Genomic DNA, 19,114 nt, shown 5'->3' on the forward strand with positions numbered 1-19,114 from the left:
ACATTTTTTATCCATTTCAAACAACTTGATTTCCCCATAAATGTAGAAGGCCAGACCCCGGAGTGGAATACAGGTGTTTCTGGGGACGAAGGTCTCCAGGGATAAGCATGTATTCTTGCTCATTAAACAGATTTGTTGGCTCACCAATGAACCTGACTTAAACATCTGTGGAACTAGAAGTGTATGGGAAACTTTACAATAAGGAAATCCACAGACTTGAAAGGACAAAAATCACAAATTTAATCAGGGAAGCCATGCAGATGGGTTCTGTCTGACTTGTTGTGTCTGAGATAAGTTTTGTTATAAGAGTCTGGATATTCAACACTAAAAGTTAAGGGATTGCTTTCAGAACATTAAATGATGGTGATGAAAACCTGGCTCTCATCATTGTTCTGATGCACACTAGAGTTATTGCAGGTGATGAGTGAAGGGAGGAGTAGGGTGGGAAGAAAGATAATTCAGAACTCAAGTTTTAAAAATGAATGTTAAAGCTTTTTACATGTTACTGGGAAAAAATAAAATATAAAATAAAACAAGAACAAAAGAAAGAAGGGAAAGGGGAGGGGAGGGATATTAAGCTATGTTTTACCCAGAGTGAAATATTATCTTTTCCCGATTTATAAAGTGATAAAAAATGATTTTCTTGAGTATCTTATACCTTTCAGAACAGTTTGTGATCTGCTTTAGAGATTCATTTTGAAGGGCTTTGTGCTCTTTCTTAGTTTTCATCAAGGATTATTCCTATAAAGATGAGAGAGTAGATAGTAACTGATATTTCCTTGATTGCCTTTTTTGGATTAGTAATATCATTCATGACTTCCATCCTTTTGTGTCTTCCCTTGAATATAAATGATCCTTAATACTTTCAGTAGTGGTAAAAATAAGTTGTTGGAATTTTAATTCTATAAAAAAAAAGATAGGATATTACATGGTCTGTCTTTCTTGTGCAGTCATGTTGCAGTTCTGAAACAGGTTTCTCTAGTTTCTGAAACAGGTTTTTCAGCATATAAAAATGAGTGCATGTTACTTATACATTTTCCACATTTGGTGTTATTATTACAAATGTATCAAATAAATTGTATCTAGGAACCCCATTTATTTTTCTTTACTGTAACTTAAATGTTTTTAAAAAATGATCTTCTGATTTGTCTGTTAATCTTTTGATTTCATTTATACTTGGTAATAGTGGATTGTGGTTTCATAGCTAAAGCTTAAGCTTTATAAATAATTGTAAAGGGAGAGTTTATTTCATCATCTTAATTTGAATGATTGAAAACTGTCAAGATGTTGGTATTTCACATGTGACCTTGGTTTGCCATCATTATACAGATTAATTAAGTAATAATGGGAAATTCATCAGTGTGAATCAGAATTGACAGCTGTAGTTATAATATAGCACTACTTTATTTCTTTGTAGAGAAACACAAATTCAAATAGAATATTTTTGAAAACATTTATTCTTATTTTGTTGTTTTTTAAATTTATTTTTTATTCTCATTTTGCACAAATTTATTTTTACATTAATAAAATATTCTTGTTTACAAGTAAACAAAATACCCCTCTTCCCCCATGAATATAGATAGACTTGCTTGGGCGAAAAAAGTAGAGGGGAGAGAAAATAATTAAAATAAAAAAATAATAGTAATAATTGTAGGTATGGCCAGGTGGCGCAATGGACGAAGCACCAGCCCTGGGGCCACAAGCACCCGAGCCCATATCCAGCCTCGTAAAACCAACAGTCAACCAGCCGTGTGACATGCAAGCCACCCAATCCCCACTGCCCCACAAAAACCAAAAAAAGAAAGAAAAAGACCCAAAAATAAAATAAAATAGTAAAAATAGTAGGGGTGGCTGGGTGGCAGACAGAGCATTGGCCCTTGAGCCAGGAGCACCTGGGTCCAAGTCCGGCCCCAGACACCCAAAGATCACCCTGCTATGTGGCCCCAGGCTGGCCACCCAGCCCCACTTGCCCTGCACCCCCCAAACAATAATAATAATAAAAAATGTGCTTCAGTCTTTGTTCCAACACCAACAACTCTGTCACAGGTGGATCACATTCTTTATGATAAGTCCATCACAAAAGTTGCTTCCATATTTTTCCACCGTTGCCATTGCTGATTGCAACTCCCTCCTTTCTTATTTCTCCACTACCATGTACTATATTTTCTCTCTCCTTTCACTCTGACTCTGCTGTAGGGTCGCTGAGTGGCACAGCAGACAGATCCCTGGTCCTGGGGCCAAGAAGCCCTGAGCCCCCATACCACCCCTTAGGCCCAGAATCCACCCGGCCCTATGGTCCTGGACAGGCCTTCCAATCCCAGCCCCTTGCAAGAAGTAAGAAAGAAAATGTGTTATATCTGACCACTGTTCCCCCATGGTCCATCCTCTCCTCCTTTATTCACATCCCCACCCCTTCCCCCTGCTCCCCCCTCCTTCTTACTCCAGATGTCTATACCCCATTGAGTATATATGCTGTTTCCTCTCCTAGCCAGCTCTGATGAGAGCAAAGGTTCCCTCATTCCCCCTTGCCTCCCCCTTCCATATCATTGCAATAGTTTATTGTAATAAAGAAAAAATCTTATTATATGAAATATCTTGGCCTATTCCTCCTCTCCTTTTTCTTTCTCCCATTACATTTCTCTTTTTTTCTATTGACTCTATTTTTACACCACAATATATCTTCAAATTCAGCTTTCTCCTGTGCTTCATCTATAAAAGCTCCTTCTACCTGTTCTTTTAAATGAGAAGGTTCATATGAGTATTATCAGTGTCATTTTTCTATACAGGAATACATGTAGTTCATCATCATTAAGTCCCTCATATTTTCCCCTTCTCCATTCTCTATGCTTCACCTGAGTCCTGTATCTGAAGATCAAACCTTCTGTTCAGCTTTGGCCATTCCAACAGGAACATTTGAAATTCCCCTGGTTCATTGAAAGTCCCTCTTTTTCCCTGGAAGAGGACATTCAGCCTTTCTGGGTAGTTGATTCTTGGCTGCATTCTAAGCTCTTTTGCCTTCCAGGATATCCCAAGCCCTACGAGCTTCCAATGTAGTTGCTGCTAAGTCCTGTGTGATCCTGACTGCAGCTCCATGGTATTTGAGCTGTGTCCTTCTGGCTGCTTGTAATATTTTCTCTTTGACTTGGGAATTCTGGAAGTTGGCTATAATATTCCTAGGGGTTGGTTTTTTGGGATCTCTTTCTCAGGGAGATCGGTGGATCCTCTCCATTTCTATTTTGCCCTCTGCTTCTAGGATATCAGGGCAATTTTCCTGTAGTAATTCTTTGAAAATGATGTCAAGGCTCTTTTCCTGATCATGACTTTCAGGTATTCCAAAAGTTTTTAAATTATCTTTGTTTGTTTTCCATATCTGTTGTTTTTTTCAATGAGATGTTTCACATTTTCTTCTGATTTTTCATTCTTTTGGTTTTGAAGTAACGAGTCCTGATTTCTTGTAAATTCATCAATTTGTCTGAAGGTTTTGGTCTCCTCAGAAAGTTTTCTTATCTCTTTTCCCATCTGGTCAATTCTGCTTTTTAAAGCATTCTTCTCCTCAATAACTTTTTGAGCTGTTTTATCCATTTGACCTAAGCTGCTTTTTACCATGTTATTTTCTTCAGCATTTTTTTGGATCTCCTTGACTAAGCTGCTGACTTCATTTTCATGTTTTCCCTGCATCTCTCATTTCTTTTCCCAGTTTTTCTTCTAACTCCCTCACTTGATTTTCAAAGTCTTTTTTGAGCTCTATCATGGCCTGACCCCAATTTCTGTTTTTCTTGGAGTCTTTAGATGCAGGAGCTTGTGCTTCCTCATCTTCAGACTGAGTATTTTGATCCTTCTTGGACTCACAGGCAAAATATTTCTCAATAGTCTTCCTCTTGTTTCTCTGCTTGCTCATTTTCCCAGCCTGAGCCTGGTTTTGGGGTGTTTCCTGAGCTTTTGGGACTCTCCCACAAGGGTCTCAGTGTGTGAGGCTCTGTCCTCCCTCCTGGTCCGTGAATGACCATAAGCACCTCCCTCTGCCATGGGGCTGAGGTGGGGGGGCCCTGCTGTTCTATGGGGGGCCTAAACTGGGATCAGGATCTGAATGTGTTCAGAGCCCCAGAGTCCTGCTCCAGGAGCAGAGGACAGAGCTCGGCAGTCTCTCTCTCTTCACTCCCCTCCCTCAGCTCAATGGGCTCATGCCCTGGGGGCTCCTGCTTACCTGCTCCTCCTGTTTCTGGTTCCTGGATCTGGACTGTTCTGGCCAAGCTGCTCGCTGTGTGCCCTGCGGGCTGGGCCTCACCTGCTCACTCTGGCAGAGGTCCCCGCACTGTTCTAAGTTGTGCCCAGTGTTCCCCAGAGTGTAGGTCCGGAAACTCCCCCCGCTGCTGTGAGCTGTGGCTCCCAGCACCCTGGGGCTGCCTCCGGGAGGCTGAAGTTCCTTCACTCTGGCCGGCCACCCGTCTGACCCCATGGAACTGAGCCTTTCTGCTCTTTTCCAGGTTACTTTGGGGTTGGAGAACTGCCTCACTGGATCCCTCTGTGGGTTCTGTCTCTCAAAAATGTAGTTAGAGTCCTTAGCTTATAAATTTTGCTCCAGAGCAACTGAGAGAAGGTCCTCTCCTGGCGCCATCTTGACTCCGCCCCCCCAATAGAATATTTACCTATTGCTTTCTTACCTGATACTGCTTTTGTTCTTTACCAGTCCAAGCATCTTCATTGGCATTGTGCATGACCAGTTGCTGCATTTTAGAAAGGCAAATAATTTTTGACTTATAGAGCTAAAGTCTATCCATGAATTGTAACCAAACTCATGTATTACTGTAATTTGCCATAGACATCCTTAGCACCCTAGAAAACCTTTCTCTGTTGCTTTTGTTGCTTCTGTTGCTTCAGGGCCTCAGAAAAAGACAAACTTTACTTTATCTGCCTCCTTACTCCTTACCAAGTTACCAGGTAAGAGATTTGTCAGTTTTACCTCTGTTTAACCCGTTTCCACATTTGCTGTCTAGTACATGAAAGGTAAAGAATGTTTCAAAAGGATCCTCTGGACTGAAGCTGGGGCCAAGACCTTGCCTAGGGCCTAGTCTCCTCATGGTCCTTACATGTAAAAATCCCAGGTTTACCCAAATCTGAACCCATGCTCTTCGAATATGATGAAACTAGAACTTGTCCAAGACAGGAAAGACAAGCAACCCATCACTTTGTTTTATCGAGGTCTTCTAGAATGCATCCTTTTTATTTGTAAAGTACCTGGAGCTGAGTTTCCCGAGGCATATTTGGTTCATCAGAGTGTCTGTCATAGCTGTTGTGATTCCTCAGAAATTGTATTACATACTTGAAAGTCATAGCACCAGAAAAATACAAAAATAACGTTCTTTTGTATGGGTCCTTATGTGCTGATGTAAGATTTCTTGCAACAGAATAAGTGGCAACAAGGTTTTCATGGAAGTCATGGGGAAAACCAAAGCTGTGAGATTGATTACTATGAATCTTTAATTATCTGGAAAGTGGCTCCCTCCTACTTAAACTGGAAAACTACTGTAGCTATTTTGGAATAGCATTAGCCATGTCAAGGAATAGTGCAAGAAATTATTAGGAACATTTTTGCTGCATCTCCTTTTACTAGGTAGATTCTGCTATACCTAAAAGCTCCAAACTTCTCTTTTGACTTTTCAAATATCTTCTAATGCATAATTGTTAAGAAAAATCTTCATTAAATGACTTTTTAAAAACCAAAATAACTCCTTTCCCCCCCAAATTTTTTTTGTTTTTATTTCCAAGGAGTGGGGTTAAGTGGCTTGCCCAAGGTCACACAGAGCTAAGTAATTATTAAATGTCTAAGGTCAACTTTTGAACTCAGGTCATCCTGACTCCTGAGAAAAAATGCTCAATCCACTGCCAACTAGTTGCCCCTGATTTTTATTGTTTGTTTTGAACTAGGTAATTATTAAGGGTCTGAGGCTGGAATTGAACTCAGGTCCAGTGCTCTATCTACTACGCCACCTAAATGTCCTACATAATTTCCCCCTTTAGCAGAAATTTGAGATTATTACTAAAGAGCTATAAAATCTTGTCGTTATTATTGTTTTGGTTTTGGAGTACTGTTTCCATCATTATATAATTTTCCATATCCAAATTGGAACTGTTAGTTAGAAATTTGCCTCTGTATCTCTTCCCTATTTGCAGCAATGTTTTAGAATTTTGTGGCCCTCTCTGTCCACTATGCTTTGCAGAGGCAGAGTAATCTGTTGTACTTTGAATAGAGTAATTTCCCCGTGCAAAATTATAGTTTTGCATATTTTGTATATATTATAAGCAGACTCAGTAATATGGCTTCTGTTTGTATTAATTCTAGCAACAAATTTACTGTGCAGCAAAAGCTATGTGAATGAGCCAATCTAATAAAAATTGGCAATAATGCCAATTAATATTATATCAATTAAATTACAAATGAGATAACTTTATAGAATTTGAAAAAGTATTGATTCATTTGGAATGACAAAAGATTTAGAATATCAAGAGGATAAAAAAGAAGCAAGGACAAAATAGAAATAACATTTTCAGACTTTTAAGTAATTAAAAAACATCTGGTATTGATGGAAAAATAGATCAATGAAATTAGATAAGGGAGATTCAGAAACAATAAAACTCAGTAAGTCAGTGTTTATTAAAATAGAAAACAATAAACTACCTAGGAAAAAACTCCTTACTTGGTAAAAACTGCTGGAAAATGCAGAGTATTTTGGCAGAAATTAGGTTAGACCAATACCTCATGCCATATTCTACAAAACATTTTTAGTGGATATACAATTTTTGTATACATTTTGTGTGTGTGTAATATTTTTCTTATGTTATGTATGTTTATATGTGTTGTGTTGTATATGTCTATGTTTATATTTTTAAGCATGTAGTCATATCGAAGAAAATTAATGGTGTAAGGATAAGAACAAATAGTTCTCAAAAGAACTGTAGAGAACTGTAGAGTATCCATAATCACATGAAAGAATGTTTCAAATCATTAATGATAAGATAAATTCAAATTGGAACAACTGAGACTTCACCCCGAAACCTGGAAATGGATAAAAATAGCAGCATTCAAAATTGGAGGGTTGGTGGAAAATAAATACACTAAGACATTGTTGGTGGACCTGTGAAATGGTTACAACCATTTTAGCTGACAACTTGGAATTATGCAAATTATAGACTAAAATGAACCAGAATCCTCCTTGCTATTAAAAAATCCCTTTTATAACATCTTTATAGCAACCCCCCCCCCCATGCTACTTGTTATCCTTTTTGCTCCTTCTTTCCTTCTTGGTCTGTGTTTTCTTTTTCTTTTTTTTTTTTTTAAAGGTTTTTGTAAGGCAAACGGAGTCAAGTGGCTTGCCCAAGGCCACACAGCTAGGTAATTACTAAGTGTCTAAGACCGGATTTGAACCCAGGTACTCCTGACTCCAGGGCCAGTGCTTTTATACACTATGCCACCTAGCCTCCCCTTGGTGTGTGTTTTCAGAAGTTCATGTTACTGTAAATTTCTATTGGAATGCTTACATGTTTTTATTAATATTGACATTTTTCTGAAAAGTCAGGATTAAGCATTTAACTATATAATAAGGACAGCTAGCATTTATATAGGATTTTAATGTACATAACCCTGTCTGGGGTAGGTACTGTCGTTACTCCAGTTTGAAAGATATATTTTACAGTTGTTACTCCAATTTGAAAGATATATTTTACAGACACTGAGGCCCAGGGGTTCTGTGGCTTGCCAAAGCCTCCCATACTGGTTGATGTCAGGGTCTAGTTTGAATTCAGGTCTTCCTAACTCTCAAGTCCAGACCTTTTTCCAGGGCACCTTCTAGTGGCCTCAATGTTTTAGTAGACTAACTTGATTCCTGTCCTCTCTGACATAGAATAATTAGAACAGATTTTTAAAAATAGAACTTCTTATACTCTTAGTATTTTCCATTTTCTGATTTCTTTATGTATTGGATTTGTTTCCTTAGTAGGGTAAGGGACCTTTCCTCATAGATGGCCATTAACAAATTCTCCTTCAAGGAACTTCCTTTTTATACAAGTTTTTGTTGTTTTTTTTAGAAGTATGTGAGACCAAAGTCCCCCGTGTGCATTAACAAGACAAAAATATCTCCTTCCCAGCTTAGGTCTGCACCCTGCCCAGCTGCCATCCGTCCCAGACTCTCCAGTTTCTGGGGTGCACTTGTTAACTGTCTGCCTTCCTCTCGAAAAAGAAGGGGTGTGGAAGCTTCCTAGCATGTTAGACCTTATAATCATTTTACAGATGAAGAAAAGTTAGTAGTTTGCCCAGGGTTGGATTTAATAATGACAGCTACTATTAATTTTATTTTCACTTTAGTGTGGATGAAACTCAGTTTTTATTTTTATTTAAACTTTGTAACTCCAAATATGGAATCAAAATCTTTATTTTCCTTTTATTGAATTTTAAGACATACCTTAGACTTGTCCTTGTTTCTAAAAGTAAGTGATTTTAGGGTTAATGGGAGGAGAGGGAGAATAGGGAAATCAGAAAGGACTGCTATCATTGGTCTTCCCTTGGTCTTCCCTACTGAAATATGGAGGAGAAGTTGCTGGAATACTATTTTCAGAGAATGCTAAAAGATAATGAATCTGATTGACTCTGGAAGTCCCCCTTTCTCTCTCTTTGTCTGATAAGACTGCCCCTTCCCTGCCTCTTCCTCTTTCCCAAGATCTCTGTGTTTTCCAGAATACTTAAACATGTAAGGATTGGTTTTTTACTTGAACTTCCTTTGTCTTGCATCCTAAAATACTTTCTGTGGTGTCTATATATTTTTATCTTGTGATAATGAAGTTTCAGACAAAGAATGTCACTGAAATGCGTCCGAGAAAGTGTCGTCTTTGAGAAGAGATCATTTCATTTTTGTGTTCATATCTCTGATCAAAAATGAGACATAGTAGCTATTGTATTCTAGAGTCATGGAGCCCCTGAAGCTTCTTGAGCACAGGAGGGATCATCGGCTTTCTGTTTTAGTATCGCTTTGGCCATCTTTCAGCTGGTTTGGGCACAGGAGACTAGTTCAGAGGCTGAGGAGCCCTCTAGGAAGGAAGATGCTTGGCTCCAGGGGACTCCCGGAGAGGTGGTGCTGCTGAGACCGGGCTGCAGAAAAAGGAGGGGAGAGATGGGAGAAAAGGAATGAGTTCATTTTGTAACCAATCCACTAGATGGCAGGAAAACTGATATTTTTCTAGAGACATCTAAGTAAAGAATCAGATCATGCCAGCTAGTTACTGCGATTCAGTATATGTAATTTTTAACTTATATATTCTCCTATCTATCCAAATGGAAGTAGGGTTACCTGAGATAAAAGCTGAGGAGACTAAACATGATGAAAATGTGTACCATTACATATTGTACTCTTGCTTCCGTGACAGGACATGTAGTTTCAAAATGCTACAAGATTTTAATAATATAATAATTAAAAAAACAATTAGGAATTTATTTTAATTTAAAAATATTTGTTTTGGGGAGTTTTTTGGTTTTTGCAAGGTAATGGGGTTAAGTGACTTGCCCAAGGCCACACAGCTAGGTAATTATTAAGTGTGTCTGAGGCCACATTTGAATTCAGGTCCTCCTGACTCCAGAGTCAGTGCTCTATTCACCTAGCTGCCCCAATTTTGGGAAATTTAAGATATCTTTTTGAAATAGTTTGATCAACCTTGGGGAGTCACATTAGAAATAACTGGTCTAGAACCAACCACTAGAGAATGCATCATTATTTAAAGAATCATTCAAATTAAAGGAAATGCATCAAGGAAAAAGATAATTCTTCCTTTCCTTACTCCTTGCCCTGATGAACTCTAGCTCTGGAGTTTTACTTTTTAAAATTCTGTTAAAATTTCACATTTTTTTCATTGTAGTCTTTGTCTTTAGAAATAATGATTTTTAGTTATGACTAGGATGTTGCTCGGTTTCCTAACTTGAGATTTATGAAATGACAAATGTCTCAACCAGACATGTTTTGGATCAGGATTATCAAATGTTATTTTGAAATCTTCCTGAGAACATCCTAGAATATTTGCCTTTTCCTTTTCCCCCCTCTCTTATTCATCCCTATTCTGTCTATCCCTACTCCAAAATATTTTATCCTCTTAGGAAGAAATGGAAATAAAATGTTTTTTATCCACTTCAGATACTCCTAGGTCTCCAACTGAATTTTGCTGGAATAGTTGTTAAATAGTTATGAGAGGAAAGGTGATGAGTTGATTGAGAGGTATGGCAGATTAAATTGCTAAATTTAAGGGAATAGTCACGAAACAAAAAGATGATGGGCACATTAGCATGGTTGCCAAAAAAGGATGTTGTACAAGTGAGCCTCCTGTATGCAAGCTTCATATCTTCACCTCCCTCGGTACTTTGCTGTGAACCCCAGCTTGTGAAACCCTGCTGTGCTAGAAGCCAAAACATCACTTCTCAGCCTTTGCAGAACTATTTGACTTCGTAACAGTGATCCCTCCTCCCCAGAGTTTTATCATGGTATATCATTTTTTAAGTAAATAAAAGTTAGGTTTGAGAATCTCTTTGGAGATAATTTGTAACGCTATAAAGAAATAATTCCTAATCAAGAATTGTCCTTTCCTTTAATTCTTTCTCTTAAGCATGCTGTACTTGTTATAAGTTATCTCATGAAAGATTTTCAAAAATCTGAAAGAAAACCTTATCTAATATTGTTTCTTTCCCCTTGGAAAGGGTGATTTTGAAGTCAACTTGCAATGAAAAGACATACATCTTCAAAAGTGTTGAGGACCCCATCTATATGAGTTACAGCCAGGTTGGGAATCACTTGAGATCCCCCAAATTAAATCAGATCCTTAAAATTTATTAAGAATTTTTATGAACGTTAAAAAGCATTTTTCTATGGTTTAGGACAATGATATCAAGCTCATAGAAGCAGATCCTGGTAGTTCGTATTAACTTAGAAAACCAGAAATTGATATTATCTATGTGCAACTTTAATGTGTTAAAGATTTCTCAATTGCAGTTTAATCTGGTTTGGAGTCCTCAGGGTCTGACACCACCAGCTTGATGCACAGGTTTAGAATTTAGCCATCTAGTGACTCTGGAGGGGCCAGAAGAGGCTGATAGCTTTCAAGTCAGTCTTTATTTGTAGCATCTTCTTAAAGCGTCCCAGTGACCCGTAAGAGGGAGTCCTTTCAAGTAACACTTTCCTTAGTCTGCCAGCAGGGAGCTGGAGCCTGAGAGAGACTGGAGGCAGCCCAGGACCACCAGACTGGTCAGAGGCGAGGGGGAGGACACCAGAGGGCTTGGGTTCAGATCCTGCTGGCGCCATGTCTTGTGTGATCACCACTTCTCTGGGTGGCATGTTCACAGCTATCACCTTGGGTGTCTGAGATTCTCAGAGCTTTCTAACACAAAGTTCAGCATTTCAGCAAACTGTGCCCCAAAAGAAAAATGCATCCCCTTCTTTAATCAATCTTTGAGTCAGTACACATTCCAATCCCTGCCCCGGAGGAGTTCACTAGCTAATGGACAACATGCGAATAGTTGTATATGTACAGAAGGAAGGCACTTCAATCCAGGGGATTCTGCAAAGACTTGTTGTAGGAGGCTTGAGTGAATGAAGGCCAGGAAGATAAGAGATGGAGAGTATTCCAGGCATGGCAGACAGCCAGGGAATTGATTTGGGAGATGGAGTATCTTGTTCAAGGAATAACAGGGAGACCTTTGTCACTGGATCAAAGAATATGTGTGGAATGGTTCATTTTTTCTTATTTTTTCTCAATTATCTTTTTTAAAAAATTAACATTTAAAAATGTTTTTGAATTCTAAATTCTTTCCCCCTCCTTGAGAAAACAAGCAACTTGATATATACATTGTACTTTTCAGTCATGTAAACCATATTGACATGATTAGCCATGTTGCCGAAGAAAACACAAACCAAGAAAAATAAAGTAACAAAAGTATGCTTTGATCTGCATTAAAACTATTATCAATTCTTTCTTTGGAGATAGGTAGCATTTTTATAAGTCCTTCAGAATTGTCTTGCTGGGAATAAGGAAATCATCCTCAATTGATCATCATGCAGTTTTACTGTTATTATGTACAGTGTTCTTTCGGTTCTGCTCACTTCACTCACTTCATATATAAATCTTCAGGTTATTCTGCAAGAATTCTGCTTGTCATTTCTTGTAGCACAGTCGTATTCCTTCTTAATATCACAACTTTTTTGAACATTTCTCAGTTGAGGGACTTTGGAGTGGAGGGTTTTAATTGTAAGAACATCAAAAAAGTAGAGTGCCCAACAGAAGCCTTCCTAGACTTTATTGAGGAGGAGGATGAAATGCTCCAATCTCTACTAGATACTCTACCAAAGCATCACTTGGACAGAAAAAAGACATGGTTGGTTATCAGACTGTTGCTTCAAGCCCAGATGTAAGGTGACTAAGGACTGCACCTGGGCAGTGGCAGTATTCAGTTTTGGACATGTTGGGTTTAAAATATCTTCAACATAGACATGCAGTTTGAGATGTCCAATAGGCAGCTAAAGAGGTGAGACTGGACATCAGGAGAGAGGTTTAAGACTGGATAAGTAGATTTGAGAATCATTATAGAAATGATCATTGAATCCATGGGAGCTGATGAGATCACCAAGTGAAATAATACAGAGTGAGAGAAGAAGGCACAGGAAACCACAGGTTATTGTGTGTGACAGGCCGTAAAACCCAGCACTGGGGACTGCGAAGCAACAGACAGATGAGAGAACTAGGAAAGAGCAGTATATCACCAAAAGCTTTCAAGAAGATAATTGACAGTGGCAGCTGTTTTTAGGTTTGGTAGTTAGGTCGTTGACTCTGGTGGAGAGAGCAGTTTTCACTGAATGATGAAGTTGAAAGCCAAACTACAGAGAATTAAGATGAAAGTGAGAGGAAAGAAAATTGAGGTATTGATAATCTCAAATAAGATGAGAGAGAGAGATGGGAAAAATAGCTCAGAGTGATGTTGGATCAAAAAAATTTGTTTTGAGATGGGGGAGATTTGGGTAGGTGTATAATATATATACACAATAAAGAAATAGCAATAGAAAGGTGAAAGATAACAATGAGAGTGAGGATAATAGAAGGGATAATCTATTGGTGAAGATGAGTTGGAATTGGAGTCACTCATACATGTAAAGGGATTTGATTTGGTAATAAGAAAGGTTTCTATATTATGTGAGATGGAGTGAAGTGGGAGATATTGTTACAAGAGTGATAGGAGATGATGAGGAGGAGGAGAATGACCTTCCTTTGCAGTGAAATATGAGGCAAAGTTTTAGATGAGATGGTGAATAGAGAGAAATGGGAGTTTTGATGAGAGATGAAAAGGTCTAGAAAAGCCAATGAGTAGGAAAAAAAGTCATGAAGTGTAAAAGGATTGATTGCCTTGCTATACAATATAGACCCAGTTGGAGTTATATAATAAAATTTTGTAGTATATTCATTGTTTTGTGATCCTTTCTCATCTTTGTTCAGTAGTAGCATCTGAGGAGAAGCAATGAAAGGAAATAATCTAGAGCTCAGGTTTTTTTGGGAAGGGCAAGATCATGGATAGAGTAAGGGAGTAAGGCACTTAAGGGGAGAGAACAGTGTAGAACTGAACTATTTCCCCTAGGAGTCTGGAAAAGAGGAGAGTAAAACCACTACAGGACTTGATGACCTGGGAAAGAATTGAAGGGTTGACAGTTTGAGATCATGATTTGCTTTGGTTTTTTGTTTTTAGGTTTTTGCAAGGCATTGGGATTAAGTGGCTTGCCCAAGGCCACACAGCTAGGTAATCATTAAGTGTCTGAGGTCACATTTGAATTCAGGTACTCCTGACTCCAAGGCTGGCACTCTATCCAGTGCACCACCTAGCTGCCTCGAGATCATAATTTAAATGAGTAGACTTTGGGATCAGAAAGCAAAGGACGAAGTACAATGACAGCAGATTGTGATCAGCTAAGGGAATTTCCAGTGGTGCATTTGTGGATGGTAACAAGATGGTGGGTATGACCATCTTCATGTAGATGAAGTGGGGACAGGAAGGTGGAGATTTGAGGAAAGAGATAAAGATTGTAAGCTAGCCGCTGAACTGAAGAAAGAAGGGAATTGTTTTTAAGAAAAGTAGGCAACTCCTGTCAAGTCTGATTGGGTAATAGGTATTAATTGAGTGAACTTCAGAGGAGTAGCTTACTTGAGTGATGACAAAATCTTGGAAGTGATGATAGGGAAGCATAGAGTATTCCAAAACAGACACCCCTCTCCCCTCTCCCCTGCCACCTGACCAGTGAGTAGGGGGCAGGAGGGAAAGTGTAATCAGGACTGTAAGGGATAGTCCAGTGAGATTGGGTCATCAGGAGGGAGCCAAAAGATGAAAGGAGACAATTTAAGATGAAAGCTAGTTTATCATCTGTAGAACTGACTTCAGATAGCACAGTGGAAGGGGGCTGGGCAACTTTAGAGTGGAACTTGCAGATTAAGTTGAGAGGAATGAGAATAAAGGAGCGGGTAGGGAGGGCTGCAAAGCTGGTAATGACAGTTGGGCCTTCAGAATTGGCGAGGCAAGGGGAAGATGTGATCTGGTGTGAGTTTATTAGTAAGGATTGAGTTTGAGGCAGTCATCAACAGCAGGAAAGGTTGTATAGTCTTCTCTGGGTGTTTGTAGCTCAGTCCAAGGGACCAGCAAAGGAGCCAATGAAATTGTATTTATCTTTTTAGAGAGCTTACTGCAGAAATTCAGGAGAAAACTTTAGTATTTGTACACTGTTTTAGATTTGCTTATGTTTTCTGGTTGTTTCATGTCAATGCTAATCTAGAGAGTGAATAGCAGAAATGCAGTTACTCATGAAAGGCTATTTGAAAGGGATGACTTTTATCATCTCATGTCAAAAGGGAGCTGGTAGAAAGTGTCAGATAGAGAAGCAAGACGTGTCCAACAGGAAAAACTAGGCATCTGTAGAAATCAAGAGAGAAGGAGGACAATGTGACTAGAGAGGCTGTATTGAAGTGCCTGGAGATAGATTGGATAGGTATGGAAGCTGTTGAAACAGAGGGTTAGAGAGGCAGGAAAATTATGGTTAGGAATAACTTTCCTTTTGATACCAGATTAGGCACCCCTTGTAGATTCTTGTGTAGAGAACCTGTTAAAATAGTCTTTAAGGAAGATTGTCCTGAAAGCTATGTGCAGAATTGATTAGAAGGGGGAAGTTCTGAAAGCAGGGACATTGGCAATATTATTATTATTATTATTATTATTATTAACATTGTTAATTGAGGAAGTCAGATAACCCTTTTTGCCTCATGAGAATTTGAGAGGTTAAGGGGCTTGCTCAGTTTATACTTCTGTAAAATGAGATTAGATTAAATTCTTTTTAGCTCTAAATCCTTTGATTATCTCAGGGCTAATCTTCCAAACAGCTTCAAAATAATCTTTTTAAATATTTTACTTTTATTTTTCAAATTGCTAGCTTTTATTTTCTCTTTCCCAATTCCTCAATTTAAAGGAACTAAAAAGAAAATTTTTGCAGCAAATAGACATCCTCAATCAAATTACATTTCCACATTGCCCATGTCCAAAAAATGTATTCCTTATTCCATATCTTGAGTCTACCACCTTTTTGTCCAGTCCTCTCGATTCAGTTTGATTGTTGCATTGATCAGAATTCTTAAGTCTTTCAAAATTGGGTGGAAAGGGAGGGTGGTAGGAAACTGTGTAATGTATGACTATGCAAGTAGATTCAATGTTGAAAAAATTTAACATGTAATTGGAAAAATGAAATATTAATAAAATAGAAAAAAAAGTCTTTTAAATGTAATTGTACATATCTTCCTCTGGTTCTATTCATTTAACTCAGTTTAGGGCAGCTAGGTGGTGCAGTGGCTAGAGCACTAGTCCTGGTGTCAGAAGGACCTGAGTTCATATCTAATCTCAGACTTAATCCCATTGCCTTTCAAAAAGAAAAAAAATAAAATAACTCTTTATTAGTTTGTAAAAAATCTTTCTAGATTTCTCTGAACTCATCCCTTTTTTCATTTCTTATATCACAGTAGTTTTCTGTTCCATTCACATACCATAATTTGTCCAGCAATTTTCTAAGTGATCTATAGCTTGTTAACTTACAGTTCTTAGTTATCTTTGTACATAAAGACTTTCCTCTTTTTTTGATCTCTTTAGTAGGGTACAAGCATACCTCAAAGATATTGTGGATTTTGTTCCAGACTACTTCAGTAATACAAATGTTTCAATAAAGTTTTGAATTTCCCAAGTTCATATTACAGTTATATAAAAGTCTTATTTTTAAAAAAAATAATGTGCATCTTAATTAAAAATACTTTATGCATACCTTAACTTAAAAAACAAAATCTTTATTGCTAAAAAAAATAATGCTAACCATCATCCAAACCAGCAAGTCGTAATCTTTTGCTCTCCAAATCTTGCTTCAATGATGATGGCTGCTGATTAATCAAAGTGTTGGGGGTTGAGATGACTCTGGCTATCTTTTTTGTTTTGTTTTTGCAAGGCAATAGGGTTAAGTAACTTGTTCGAGGTCACACAGCTAGTAATTATCAACTGTCTGAGACTGGTTTTGAACTCAGGTCCTCCTGACTCCAGGACCAGTATTCTGTCCACTGTATCATCTAGCTGTAATTTCTTAATATAAAGCAGCATGGAAGTTTGCTGTGTCTAATGACTCTTCCTTTCACTGAACATTCTAGGGCTATTAATTGGCCTAATTTCAATATAGTGTCCCAGGGAATAGGGAGTCCACAGGAGAGGGAATGGCTGGTAAATAGAACAGTCAAAACACACACTTTTTTTTTATTTCACTATTCTTATACAGGTGCAGTGTATGGCACCCCAAAGCAATTACCACAGTCATGTCAAAAATCACAGATCATCATAACAAACATAATAGCAATGAAAAATTCTGAAATTATGGGAATTACCAAAATGTGACATAGAAACCTGATGTGAGCACATGCTGTGGCAAAACTGGTGCTCATAGACTTACTTGACCCAAAGTTACTGTAGACCTTTAGTTAAAAAGCAGTTATCTGAAAAGTACAATAAAGTGTATACCTGTATGGATCTAAGAGAGGTATTACTTGGTCAAAGAATATGTACAAGTCCTAAAAGTGGAGTTGGGGATTATTTTTCATTTTGTCTATCATCAGTAAATATATCAGTACTTCACTGGTCTGTGAATTCACTAGTATGGGCATTCTTTCTAGTGATGTAGACCATAATGATGTAGACCCGTCTATTCATTCAATTCTTGTTAATGATTTACAATAAATTACGGGGCTTCTCACCTTGCTGCAGCCTTCTTTCCATTTCATTTCCTTGACACCATAGGTGTGTAAGTGGAGAACATGAGATAGCTGTTGGGTTTCTCCTGCTATATTCATTTTTTAAATATCAGTTAATCACATCACTTTTCTTGAGTAATTTATAACATGTTGCAGTCTCCTAGTTTTCACCTTGTGCTTCTACATTATTGTTTTGAGGATTCTCAGCATCAGTCTCTTGAAGCAATAAAATGTCACTGAAAGGCTATTGATATTAAAAAAAAAAACATTTTTTTTGAGAGAAGCTGATTGAGGAAGAAATGAGGTCATTAAATGAATTGGTTGAGGGGCGGCTAGGTGGCGCAGTGGATAATAGAGCACTGGCCCTGGAGTCAGGAGGATCTGAGTTCAAAACCAGTCTCAGACAGTTGATAATTATCTAGCTGTGTGCCTTGGGCAAGTCACTTAACTCCATTTGCCTTGCAAAAAAAAAAATGAATTGCTTGATCCATACTCTACCAACTGAAGGTTTTCCTCCCTACTTTTCACTACAGTGTACTTTAATTATTCATTACTTTTCTCACTGCTTCCTCTCTTCAGTCTTAACTTTACTGACTTTGCATTTTCCTTCAGTACTCAAAACTTAAATGATCCTAAAGAATCTGTCCTTAGAGCAGAACCAAGAGAACATTGTAAACATTAACAACAGCATTGTGAGTTGATCAGCCTTGATGGATGCAGCTCCTCTCAGCAGTTCAGATATCTAGGACAACCCCAGGAGATCAGATATGAATCATGCTATCCCTAACCCCAAGAAAAAGAAAACAAAGTGAAACAAAACCTACAAAATCTGAATGAACACCTATTAGCTTTTTAAAAATTTTTCTTATGTATTTCTTTCCTATGCCATGGTTTTCTCCCCCCCCCTTAATCCTAATTCCTCATACCAAAAATGACTAATCTGTAAATGGTTAAACACAAATGTGTATGTACGATGTTCACCTTGACTGTTTGCTGCAGAGGGGAGGGGAGGTGGGGAGGGTGGAAGGAAATTATATAACTTAACAATATTCATGTGCATGTGGATGATAGTTGAAAAATTTTCATAACATATAATTGGAAAAATAAAATGTCAATTAAAAATAATCTGTCATTGTCTTAAGCTACTTTTTTTCATTGGTAATTTTATTTTCATAAGAGACTCCTTTTATCACTTCTTTGTAAATGACTTCCATTTCAACTGTAACTCCAGCTTTTCCCCATGACTTCAGATCCCATATTTGTAATTTTTCTGTTTTATATAACTCTATTTGGATATCCTGCCAATATTTCTAGTGTAGCTTGCTTAAGATTTATCCTTGTCCCCACAGAATTTATCTTTCCCTAACATTTTTATTTTCTATTCATGGTACCACAGCTAGCTAGACCTTACCTCAATCAGCTCTTGCTCCTACTTTACCTATTTACATTTAATGAGTTAGCAGCTTCTGGCAATACATTTTCCATGATATATTTATTGCCACCACCTATCTCCATCTTTATTATTATTTTTTCCATTTATATCTTTATAAAAGCCACTGAATTGAATTTTCTGGCTCAAGTCTAGCTTTCCTAGTGCTGTTAGAGTATTATTCCTAGTTCACATTTCTTGACCTTATTATTTCCTTGATCAAAAACTTCAGTGGTTCCCCATACCTTACTGAATAAAGTATAAAAACATTCAAGGCTATTTACAGTATGACCTCAACTTACCTTTTCAATCTTCTCAAACTATACCATTGCCCTTTATTTTACATACATATTAAAC

General features: G+C 37.8%; 1 protein-coding gene across 10 annotated transcripts in view; it reads left to right on the forward strand.

Moving 5' to 3' along the window:
• ATP11B (ATPase phospholipid transporting 11B (putative)) overlaps positions 1-19,114 on the forward strand; it is a 151,067-nt gene that overhangs the window by 18,419 nt on the left and 113,534 nt on the right. The window lies entirely within an intron of this gene.

This window comes from Macrotis lagotis, chromosome 6 (assembly GCF_037893015.1).
Source record: "Macrotis lagotis isolate mMagLag1 chromosome 6, bilby.v1.9.chrom.fasta, whole genome shotgun sequence".
In the NCBI taxonomy this organism is placed as follows: domain Eukaryota; kingdom Metazoa; phylum Chordata; class Mammalia; order Peramelemorphia; family Peramelidae; genus Macrotis; species Macrotis lagotis.